This window comes from Podarcis liolepis, assembly GCF_965112155.1.
Source record: "Podarcis liolepis genome assembly, chromosome: 15".
NCBI lineage: Eukaryota > Metazoa > Chordata > Lepidosauria > Squamata > Lacertidae > Podarcis > Podarcis liolepis.
In genome coordinates this window covers 2,309,302-2,321,281 of record NC_139566.1, presented here as the reverse complement: position 1 = coordinate 2,321,281, position 11,980 = coordinate 2,309,302, and the positions used below count along the sequence as shown (strand labels likewise).

Sequence of the window (11,980 nt, the reverse complement as noted above, 5' to 3'; positions counted from 1 at the left end):
GAGACTGATCTGTTAGGACAAATGGGGCACTGCCCTACCAATCTCAGTCTGCCCTCATCCAGACCCCACTTGCCTGCCTCCTGCCTTGCATCCAGTCCAGGAGGTGGCGCTGCTGCTCATGTTCCTCCTCCTCAGTTTCAGTGCTGCCCTTGGCAGAACTCAGCACTGAGGAAAGGAGCAGGATGGGGAGAAAACTACAGTTAGTTGGCCCTGCCTGCCATTGGCTTTGGTGCCATCAACTGCCACACTCCTTTCTCAACACACAATGACTCTTAATTGAAAGTAAGGAAGAGATCTTCAGGTTAATAGGAGTATGGGATCAGCAGCAAGTGCAAGATACAGAAGTCAAGATTCCAAAGAACATGAGCAAGGCAAGTGGTCCATCACCGCAAAGAAGCTACGAAGACGTCCCAACAAGTTGACACAGCCCTCCAGCCAAGTTTTTACAGATGAGGGTGAGCTCACTCTCTCGCCTTATGGTCTTGCTGCACACACACACACACACACACACACACACGCTCTCCATCTGGATGGATGCATCTGATCTCACCTACAAAGGTTGCACCAGACTGTGTCCTGCCCCTATTCCCCCAGCTCTGTAGCCACCTTCTCCTCCCTGTCACGAGACTCTGCACACTGCAGTAGGGGAGACAGAGCATCAGAACATGATGAAACTTCTGGATCAAACCAATGGCCCATTTAGTCTGGCATCCTTTTCTCATGGTGGCTAACTGGATTCCTTTGGAAAACTTGCACAGGGGCCTCCAAAGGGTTCTGCTCTATGTCTCCCATCTTCTCTGGGACTGATGGAGTTCAACAACACCCCAAACATAATGAAGCCGATGATAAGAGAGTGCTTTCAATTGTTAAACTGGAGCAAGCATATCCTTAGAATTTCATAAAACACCCTCTACCATATTCTTCCAGCTCCCCACCCCCCATAATACAGAGGCCACACACCAGATCCTCTCCATTAATCCATTGATCCAGAGTGAGGCCTAGCAAATGCTGGTTCATGATCCTAAATGTGGCCTACAATGGGGACAGGAAATTCTGTGGCTCTGCAGTTATTGTTGGACTCAAACAGCCCCAGACAGATTGGCCAACTCTTGGAGATTTGTTTTTTAATTATGTGTGTATCCCAAAGGAACCCAGAGCAGCAGCTGTACTTTGCTCCTCTGATCAGCAGGTGGAGTTGAAGATGGGAGCTGGAGTCTAGCAACATCTGGAGGACCACAGGTCTAGAAGAATCCCTGCTTCACAGATAAGAATGCCCTGAGATGAAGCAGTAGATATATAACCCTGATTTGCAATTACTCCCTGAAGGTACTGGTCCCACAAATCATTTAGTGGCTCATCCACTCTCACCTTCCATTGGTGGCCTGTGTGATTGGTGGTTGCTTGGAGGTGATCTTTGATCTGCGCGGGTGACCAAATTAGCATCCATTCACATGCTTAATAGAACCCCCATTTTCAACCGCCCTCATTGGCTAGATCCAAAGACCGCCATTGTGACATGGGAGATACTTCCATGGGGTATGTTCTCTGTCTCCCACAACACACTGGGAATAAGTGCACAGAGGAACCTGTACTTCAAGGAGAACTTCCTCTTGGCTCTACCTGCTGGTCAGAGGAAGGAACTACAATCCATTCCATCCCGCAGCCCACAAGTCTTTTTGGTCCTGGGAATCAGGTGCAGTGGGAAAGCCAACTGGATGCAACTGAAGGAGTTAAAGACTCACTTATGAAGTAGGCTGTTGTGAGCATACAAGGGGAGCACAGATGGAGCAGGGAATATGCAGTTGAAAGGTTTTGACTCCTACAGATCCCAAGTCCCCATAATAAAAGAAACAACACACTCCTGGCAGTGGCGGAGCTTCATGCTGGGGCACCGGGGGGCGGAGACCAGGCGGGGGCGGGGCTGGCCCAGCGCAGGTGGGGGGACAGCCACGATGGAGCCCCACTGGGATCACGCTTCCTAGGGCGGTGCACTCCCCCCGCACTCTTCCAGTGACTCCTGGTTCAGATGACGCCTAATTGAACAGTCCACCTCCCCCCAGATGAAAAGTCAACCCACAAAGTGGACCCCATTTAGCTCCACTGAGATCTATAGAGAACTTCAGCATCATTCTTGCCTCCATAAAATTCAGTATCACAACTTTGACCCACCCCTGATGTTCTGTCTGCAGATATATCTCGACTCTACTAAGTTATCTCGGGATGAACACATGATGACAACATCAGTGCCTTCGTCTCCCCCCCCCATCCAGTGTTATTTATTGTTTCCAGTAAGTGTAATCATAAACTCTGTAATTTAATCTACCCTTTCTTCTGAAAGAATGATCAATAAATCACAGAGTATCACTTAGTTTCTGTCTCTCTTTGGATGCATGTCATTGCTTTGTAACCCATGGTCATGCCAAAAGCTTGGGACTCAAGGTACAGTTTTGCTCCTGTTCCCCTCCCACACATTGAGACGGTACCCAGGGGCAGCTTCATTTGAGCATCAGAAGATAAGAGTCTGCTTGGTCACCTGCTGCCATGCTAACCCAACATCCTATTCTTACTGTGCCCACCCATTCTGTGTCCAGGGCAGCTGTCTACCAGCTCCATCTGGTATGCAGGCTGAGACCCTGCCTGCCCACAGACTGTCTCACCAGAGTGGTGCATGCTCTGGTTATCTCCCGCTTGGACTACTGCAATGCGCTCTACGTGGGGCTACCTTTGAAGGTGACCCAGAAATTGCAACTAATCCAGAATGCAGAAGCTAGACTGGTGACTGGGAGCGGCTGCCGGGACCACATAACACCAGTCCTGAAAGACTGACATTGGCTCCCAGTACGTTTCCGAGCAGAGTTCAAAGTGTTGGTGCTGACCTTGAAAGCCCTAAACGGCCTCGGTCCAATATACCTGAAGGAGCGTCTCCACCTCCATCGTTCTGCCCAGACACTGAGGTCCAGCTTTGAGGGTCTTCTGGCGGTTCCCTCACTGCAAGAAGCCAAGTTACAGGGAATCAGGCAAAGGGCCTTCTCGGTGGTGGCGCCTGCTCTGTGGAATGCCCTCCCATCAGATGTCAAGGAAATTAACAACTATCTGACTTTTAGAAAACATCTGAAGGCAGCCCTTTACAGGGAAGTTTTTAATGTCTGATGTTTTATTGTATTTTTAATCTTTCGTTGGAAGCCGCCCAGTGTGACTGGGGAAACCCAATTATTATTATAATTATTATAATTATTATAATAAATTATTATATATGCCTGTGGGAAACCTACAAGCAAGACCTGATCATAAGTGCACTCTGCCCTCCTGTGGTTTCCAGCAACTAGTATTCAGAAGCATTACTGCCTCTTGGGCTTGCCGATCAGAAGGTCAGCGGTTCGAATCCCTGTGACGGAGTGAGCTCCTGTTGCTCTGTCCCAGCTCCTGCCAACCTAGCAGTTCAAAAGCACGCCAGTGCAAGTAAATAAATAGGTACCACTGAGGTGGAAAGGTAAACGATGTTTCCGTGCACTCTGGCTTCCGTCATGGTGTCCTGTTGCACCAGAAGTGGTTCGGTCCTGCTGGCCACATGACCTGGAAAGCTGTCTTGTGGACAAACGCCAGCTCCCTCGGCCTGAAAGCGAGATGAGCGCCGCAACCCCATAGTCACCTTTGACTGGACTTAACCGTCCAGGGGTCCTTTACATTTTACCTTTACTGTCTCCCACCATGGAGGCAGATCATAGTCATCACGGCCAGTAGGTATTGATAGCTTTCGCCATGAATTTGTCTAATTTTATTTTTAATCCCAAGTATGTGGCCACTACTACCTTCTGTGGCAGCGAGTTCCATAGTTTAACTCTGTGCTGTGTGAAGAAGTCCTTTCTTTTATATGTCTCGAATCTTCCAACATTCAACTTCATTGGATGCCCAGAAGTTTTAGTCTTGTGAGAGAGTGAGAAAACCTTTTCTTTATGCACTTTCTCCAGGCCAGGGATCACTTTTATAAACTTCCACCATATCAACTCCTACTTTTTGTCTAAACCAAAAAGTCCTATTGGACCACAGAGCTGGGATCCTTATTTGTTTTTATCTTTTTTTTTTAAGAATCTGCATTTTTAAATTTGTTCTTAACAAATACAAAAACAAGAACTTTTTAAATACTGAAGTTCTTTGGCTCCACCTTCTGTCCAGACCTGGTAGTTGATGCCAGACTGGGATATCTGGATTCCCAAGGTTATGTGGTTGCATCATAATTTCTAATTACTCCAAAGTTGCTGATCCCTTTTTCTCAATTAAAAGGGCGGTGGCAGCTGATGTTCTCAGATCTTGAAGGACATCTCATCACCTTCTGCCACTCCCCTCTCAGGGGCGTTTTCACAGTTCTGCTTCTCATGGTTTGCTCAGAAGCTCAGCTGTGCTTTGATCTGCCTTACACTGGCTGATCTCCTTTTCTCTTGTTGTTGTTCTTTAGTCGTTTAGTCGTGTCCGACTCTTCGTGACCCCCTGGACCAGAGCACACCAGGCACTCCTGTCTTCCACTGCCTCCTGCAGTTTGGTCAAACTCATGTTCGTAGCTTCGAGAACACTGTCCCACCATCTCCTCCTCTGTCGTCCCCTTCTCCTTGTGCCCTCCATCTTTCCCAACATCAGGGTCTTTTCCAGGGAGTCTTCTCTTCTCATGAGGGGGCCAAAGTCTTGGAGCCTCAGCTTCAGGATCTGTCCTTCCAATGAGCACTCAGGGCTGATCTCCTTCAGAATAGATCGGTTTGATCTTCTTGCAGTCCATGGGAATCTCAAGAGTCTCCTCCAGCACCATAACTCAAAAGCATCCATTCTTCGGTGATCAGCCTTCTTTATGGTCCAGCTCTCACTTCCATACATCACGACTGGGAAAACCAGAGCTTTAACTATATGGGCCTTTGTTGGCAAGGTGATGTCTCTGCTTTTTAAGATGCTGTCTAGGTTTGTCATTGCTTTTCTCCCAAGAAGCAGGTGTCTTTTAATTTCATGACATCTGGCTAAATCCCAACATGCCAGTTTCCACACAGCCACAAAAAAGATGCGACAAAACTACAAAATGCACAGGGTTTGTTCTCTCTATGGGGAAGGGTCAAAGCTCAGTAGTAAAGTCTTTGCTTTCCATGAAGAATGTCCCAGGCTCAGTCCTGGCATCCCTAGATAGGGCTGAGAGAAACCTCTGGTGGGAATCCTTCACAGGCTGTGCCACTGAGTGTAGAGAATGTCTGGAGATGCTGGGGATTGAACCTTTGACCCTCTGCATGCAGTGCAGATGCCGTACCACTGAACTCCAGCCTCAAGACTTGCAGGACCCCATCCTCCTCCCTGCCTCCACTGCTGTGGTCCCTAATGCTCAGTAGGGTTACTGCAGATGGTATCTTGAGCTGGAAACAAATCTTCTGCCAGTTACCCAGCTGGTATAAACATGCTTCTTAGTATTTGTACTGGTAATGTATTTGTTAGAAAATGTACTTTACAAAGAATAAAGTGTACTGGGTAAAAGAGAACCTATGTAATGTAACAGCTGCAAATCTTGTAACTCTAATTAAGGTCACAGAAAGGCTGATTCATTGCACTGTCAATTTGCTAGCTCTCTTAAAAGTGACCATGTGTGGGTCGTTGGTAGTGGTAAGAGGGGTGGGAGTTAGAGTTTGGCTGGTTGTTCTTAAGAAGAAGAAGAGGAGGAGGAGGAGGAGGAGTTTGGATTTGATAACCCACTTTATCACTACCCGAAGGAGTCTCAAAGCGGCTAACAATCTCCTTTCCCTTCCTCCCCCACAACAAACACTCTGTGAGGTGAGTGGGGCTGAGAGACTTCAAAGAAGTGTGACTGGCCCAAGGTCACCCAGCAGCTGCAGGTGGAGGAGCAGGGAAGCAAACCCGATTCACCAGATTATGAGTCCACTGCTCTTAACCACTACACCATATTGGCTCTCTTTTGCCATTGTTTTGCTGAGTGTGGCGACTCCAACAACACACTGCCCATAGGAGTTGGTGAAGACAGACAAGCTATAATTTATGGACTGCTTCAAATAAGTTTTGGAAGCAAGAAGCAGGAAAACCCTCTATTGGGCTCAAGGGCAAGAAACGCATTGCATCGGACTTGATATGGACAAATAATACTGTTTGTAATAGTTGCCATCCTGCAAGTAAAGAGCCATCGTCCACGTCTTGTGTGTGGAGCCTACTTCAGCGCTAGGGCTTCAGGGACGAAACTACTGCATCACTTTGCATGACTCGGAAAAATAGCCAACACTGCTGACCAAACATGAAGCAGACTTCTGGTTGGACGTGGAGAGTGGCTGTGTAGTAGAGCGTTTGTTTTATATGTAGAAGTTCTCAGGTGCTATCCTTCCCATCTCCAGGTAGGGTTGGGAGAGGCTTTCTGTCTGAAATCCTAGAGAGCCACTCCCAACCAGCGTAGGCAGAACCTAGCTAGATGAACCATTGGTCTGACTTGGTGTAAGGTGGCTGACTATGTTCAGAAAGGGTGTCATATCAAGGATTGTTGTTGTTGTTTAGTCATTTAGTTGTGTCCAACTCTTCATGACCCCCTGGGCCAGAGCACGCCAGGCACTCCTATCTTCCACTGCCTCCCACAGTTTGATCAAATTCATGCTGGTAGATTTGAGAACACTGTCCAACCATCTCGTCCTCTGTCATCCCCTTCTCCTTGTGCCCTCCATCTTTCCCAACACCAGGGTCTTTTCCAGGAAGTCTTCTCATGAGGTGGCCAAAGTATTGGAGCCTCAGCTTCAGGATCTGTCTTTCAGGACCTGAGTGCTCACTGGAAGGACAGATCCTGAAGCTGAGGCTCCAATACTTTGGCCACCTCATTAGAAGACTTCCTGGAAAAGACCCTGATGTTGGGAAAGATGGAAGGCACAAGGAGAAGGGAATGGCAGAGGACAAGATGGTTAAACAGTGGTGGTGAAGGGGCTTGAATAACTCAGAGAAGGTATGAGCTATGCCGTGCAGGGCCACCCAAGATGGACAGGTCATAGTGGAGAGTTTTGACCAAACGCGATCCACCTAGAGCAGGAACTGGCAAGCCACTCCAGTATCCCAGCCAAGAAAACTCCATGGACAAAGACAACAGGTATATCAAGGATAGAGCAATTTATTTAGCAATGGGACAGTGTAAGCAAACATTTGCAGGGATGAGCTGTCACTCACTGGCACAGCATCTTCCTTACATGCAGAAGATCCCAAAATCCCTGGCTTTTCCAGGTAGGACTGGTTAGGACTGCTTCTGAAACCTTGCAAAGCAGCTGCAAGTCAGTGTCATAGAATCATAGACTTATAGAAACATAGAACCATAGAATTGTAGAGTTGGAAGTGACCCCGAGGGTCACCTAAGTCCAACCCCCTGCAATGCAGGAATCTTAGCTAAATCATACATAAACGATGGCCATCCAACCTCTGCTTAAACACCTCCAAGGAAGGAGAGTCCACAATCTCCCACTGTCAGACAGCTCTTACTGTCAGAAAGTTCTTCCTGATGTTTAGTCAGAATCTCCTTTCTTGAATCCATTGTTTCAGGTTCTAGCCTCCAGGGCAGGAGAAAACAAGCTGGCTCCATCCTCTATGTGACAGCCCTTTAGCTATTTGAAGATGTCTATCATATCTTCTCTCAGTCGCTTCTTTTCCAGCCGAACATACCCAACTCCCTCAACCGTTTCTCATAAGTCTTGTTTTCCAGACCCTTGGTCCCCCTCCTCTGCAAAAAGTTCCAACTTGTCAATGCCCTTCTTAAATTGTGGTGCCCAGTACTGGACACAGTGTTCCAGATGTGTCAACAGCTCTGAGCTAGAGGGACCAGTTTATTGACTCACCAAGGCAGCCTCCTATGTTCCTATGAATTTTCAGCCGGAGAAAGAAAAAGCAATTGGGCAATATGGATAAATGGCCTGAACTTTTACATGACTATGTTCCTAGTGTTCACAGCAGCTGTAGCTCTCACCATCTGCCTGTCCCATGGGCTGGCCTCACACATCTCTGTCCCAGTGTGGTGTAATGGTTAAGAGCGGTAGTCTTGTCATCTGGGGAACTGGGTTCGCGTTTCCGCTCCTCCACCTGCAGCTGCTGGGTGGCCTTGGCTAGTCATACTTCTTTGAAGTCTCTCAGCCCCACTCACCTCACAGAGTGTTTGTTGTGGGGGAGGAAGGGAAAGGAGAATGTTACCCGCTTTGAGACTCCTTAAAGGGAGTGAAAGGAGGGATATCAAATCCAAACTCCTCTTCTTCTTCTTTTTGTGTCTGAAGAGGGTGCTGGGGCGTGGTACACATTCCACAATGTACAGAAGTAACAGACCCATCAAAACATAAGGGAAAACTGGTGGATCATGCTGATGTCCCATCTAATCCACCATCCTGTTCTTACAGTGACCAACCAGATATCCCTAAGAAACTCCCAAACAGAGGGCTCACCTGCACTTACCTTTTATACTGCAGTTCTAGGCAAAGCACTGTGTTCAAGTGCTCCCCCCTTTTTTTGCCACAATACCTTCCCTGCAAAATCCTGCTGTTTAACACTGGATCAGAACAAATGGCAATTCTGGTTTTCTGCAGTTTGCAATTTGCTCTGATTCACCAGTAAAGAGCAGGTTTCCATGGGGAAAGTGATGGCGTGGGGAGTGCTCAGTCACAGTGCTTTGAAGCTTGGATCTGTGTCCAGAAATGTGGCAGAAAAGGAACTCTGGATGAGCCCAAAGTCGTTTTTTTGTTTCAGTGTCCTTGTCATCTACTGGCAAGAAGCTGAAGTGTGTGGAACTGAATGGAATTGCACATTATTTTGCTTCTCTCTTGTTCTCTCCATCCCATCTCTTTGTTGTCACCTAAAAACACCAGAAGAATCTCATAGGTTCAGGTCAAAGAGGACCTATGTAGTCCAGCATCCTGTTCCCACAGTGGCCAACCAGATGTCTTTTGGAAGTCCTCAAGCAAGACACGAGTGAAACAGCTCCTGGCTCAAACTCCAGATGTCCCTCAGGTTCATCAGTAGGCTGGTGTAAGAGCTGCAGATCTTAACTGGCAATGTACTCCGTGTGCCAGTGTTGTAATCTCAGCTGATGCAACCTAATGATTTGGTTTGCGCCTCACGCCGCGACATGAGATAATGGCAGCTCCTGAGCCACGTGGCCCTTGCATTCCAAACCAGAGCATCTTGGGATGAAGCCATACGGACATGGCAACCATACCACTCAGATAGCATCAATAAGAGGAGGGAGGAAGCGGCCAGTTGGTTGTGGGTCAACAGCCAAGCACTTCCTTCCTGTTCTTCTTCAGATCTCTCCTCCATCTGCACATGCAGAAGCAGTGGTGGTCTAAGTAGTGCCCTGCAGATGTTGTTGGATGTCTTCAGCTCCAGTCAATATGGACAAAGGTCAGGGGTATTGGCAGTTGGACCCAAAACATTGGGTGGTGGGGGGTAGCAAAGGTCTCCTCACATGTGTTCTGGACTATAAATTCCTTTTTGAGATGAGTGGTAGAATTTCCTAAGAGATAGTAAAGGTAAAGGTAAAGGGACCCCTGACCATTAGGTCCAGTCGTGACCGACTCTGGGGTTGTGACGCTCATCTCGCTTTATTGGCCAAGGGAGCCGGCGTACAGCTTCTGGGTCATGTGGCCAGCATGACTAAGCCGCTTCTGGCAACCAGAGCAGCGCACGGAAACGCCGTTTACCTTCCCGCCGGAGCGGTACCTATTTATCTACTTGCACTTTGGCGTGCTTTCGAACTGCTAGGTTGGCAGGAGCAGGGACCGAGCAACAGGAGCTCACCCCGTCACGGGGAATCGAACCGCTGACCTTCTGAACCCACAGCGCCACCCGCGTCCCCTCTAAGAGATAGTAGTGTTGGCCTATTTCAGTCAGCCACTGACATTATTATTATTATTATTATTATTATTATTATTATTATTATTATTATTTCAATTTCTATATTTCCCCTTATCAAAAGATTTCAGTACAACAACAGCCCCACAGCAGGAACGGGCAGCCTCTGGATTGCCAGACGTTGTTGAACTAGAACTCCTACCAGCCCCATCCAGCGTGGTCAAAGGGATGTTGGGAGTTGCTGTCAAACAAAGAATGTAATCCTTCATGCAGCACATCGTTAAGCTATGGAACTCATTTGCACAGAAAGCAGTGATGGCCACCAACTTTAAAAGTTACCGTAATTATGCAAATTCATGGAGGATAAGGCTTTCAATGGCTAGTAGTCACAATGACTCTGCTCTGCCTCCATGGTTGGAGCAGTAATGCTTAATAATAATAATAATAATAATAATAATAATAATAATAATAATAATACAGTCATTCCTTGGTTGACGAACGCCTTAGCAGTCGAGCATTTTGGCTCCCAAATGCCACAAACCTGGAAGTGAGTGTTCCTGTTTGCAAACGTTCTTTTGGAAGCCAAACATCCGGCGGGTCTTTGGCGGCTTCCAATTAGCTATAGGAAATCAAAAGCTGCATCTTGGAATTCGAACATTTTGGAAGTCGAACAGACTTCTGGAACGGCTTCCGTTCAGCTTCCAAGGTACGACTGTAATAATAATAAGCCACCCATCTGAATGGGTTGCCGCAGCCACTCTGGGCGGTTCTCAACAAAATATTAAAAACACAATAAAACACCAACCATTAAAAACTTTTCTGAGCAGGGTTGCCTTCAGATGTCCTCTAAAAGTCAGGTAGTTGTTTGTCTCCTTGACGTCTGATGGGAGGGCGTTCCACAGGGAGGGTGCCACCACCGAGAAGGCCCTCTGCCGGACCCCTGTAGCTTCATGTCTCTCAGTGAGGGAACCGCCAGAAGGCCCTCGGAGCTGAACTTCAGTGTCCGGGCTGGAATACCAGAAGGGGGCAGAGTGTTTTTGTGCTTGACTCCTGCTTGAGTGTTATAAACAAAAACCTGCCCTTTCCCCCCTTATGGGGTATCCAAGAGCCCATATAGAGTCCTTATGTAGGTTCCCTGTTGGTAGGAGAAAATAACAGAGGCCAACCAGGGAATATTGAGAAGCAAAGCAGCTAGTAAGCTTGATCTTTATTGATCTGTTGCAACTGGGTCCTCACTCACCACACACAGGAGGGAGGAGGAACCCAGAACCAAGGTGTGCCTGCCCTTATATAGACATTTTAAATTCCCTGCCTTGGAGCTTAAGACCACCCCTCCATACATCATACATACATCACAGAAGGGGTGCAACCCAAGACCACCACCCCACAAACATCATAGTTACATCACAGGAAAAGTGGTCTACAACAGAAATTTGAATGTTGTTTTTCCTGTCTGCCAGGTTATCTGATTACCTTTCCTGATAGCCTGTCACCCATTAAAATGCTGATTACTCAATTCCTGAGACAATGGGAAGGCTCCCTGACCGCCTCCCTCCTTGCAGAGAAAACATTTGGTCAGTTTGGGAATCAAAAATGGTTTCAGGTCGGTCTTCCTGTGCTGATCTATGTACGTGCTTGGCTGGTACATTTATGAACATCTATTATCCATCTAAGACCTTAAAATTCTTACCACAAGAGTTTCCCATTGGAGTGTCTGCTTGGCCAGGATGCTAGACTAGATGGGTCATTGGACTGGATCCAGCAAGCTCTTTTTTAAAAAAATAGATATTTATTAAAAATTTTCCATTTCAAAAAAAAGAAAAAAAGAAAAAAAGAAAAAAAGAAAACATATGCAGTTTAGAACCCTTCTTTTTCTATAACATATTTCTCTGACTTCCCCACACCTCCCCTTCTTATATTCCAATTCAAATTGTTAATTCAACAAGGTCTTATCCCCAATTTTTAACCTTTTTATATTTAGTTCAATTTAAAAGACCATTTTTACAACATCAAAATTTATGCATCAATGTTCATTCTTAAGTCTTAAATCCTTTTTCTAAAGTCAACCCAAATTCCCTTCCACGAATTCCCCACTTTTCATACTAGTAACAAAACAGTATAAAAAGAAAAAAGATGGATTATAATT

At 46.7% G+C, this 11,980-nt stretch overlaps 1 long non-coding RNA gene across 2 annotated transcripts; it reads left to right on the top strand.

The window, feature by feature from the left end:
* The first annotated feature begins 1,445 nt into the window (after positions 1 to 1,445).
* Positions 1,446 to 2,364, top strand: LOC310695064. Of its 2 annotated transcripts, none has more exons than XR_014519906.1 (2): positions 1,446 to 1,693; positions 2,190 to 2,364. It is a non-coding gene; the product is annotated as an uncharacterized lncRNA (long non-coding RNA). The 2 variants fall into 2 exon arrangements; XR_014519907.1 differs by having other exon boundaries at positions 1,446 to 1,749.
* The last annotated feature ends 9,616 nt before the right edge of the window (positions 2,365 to 11,980 follow it).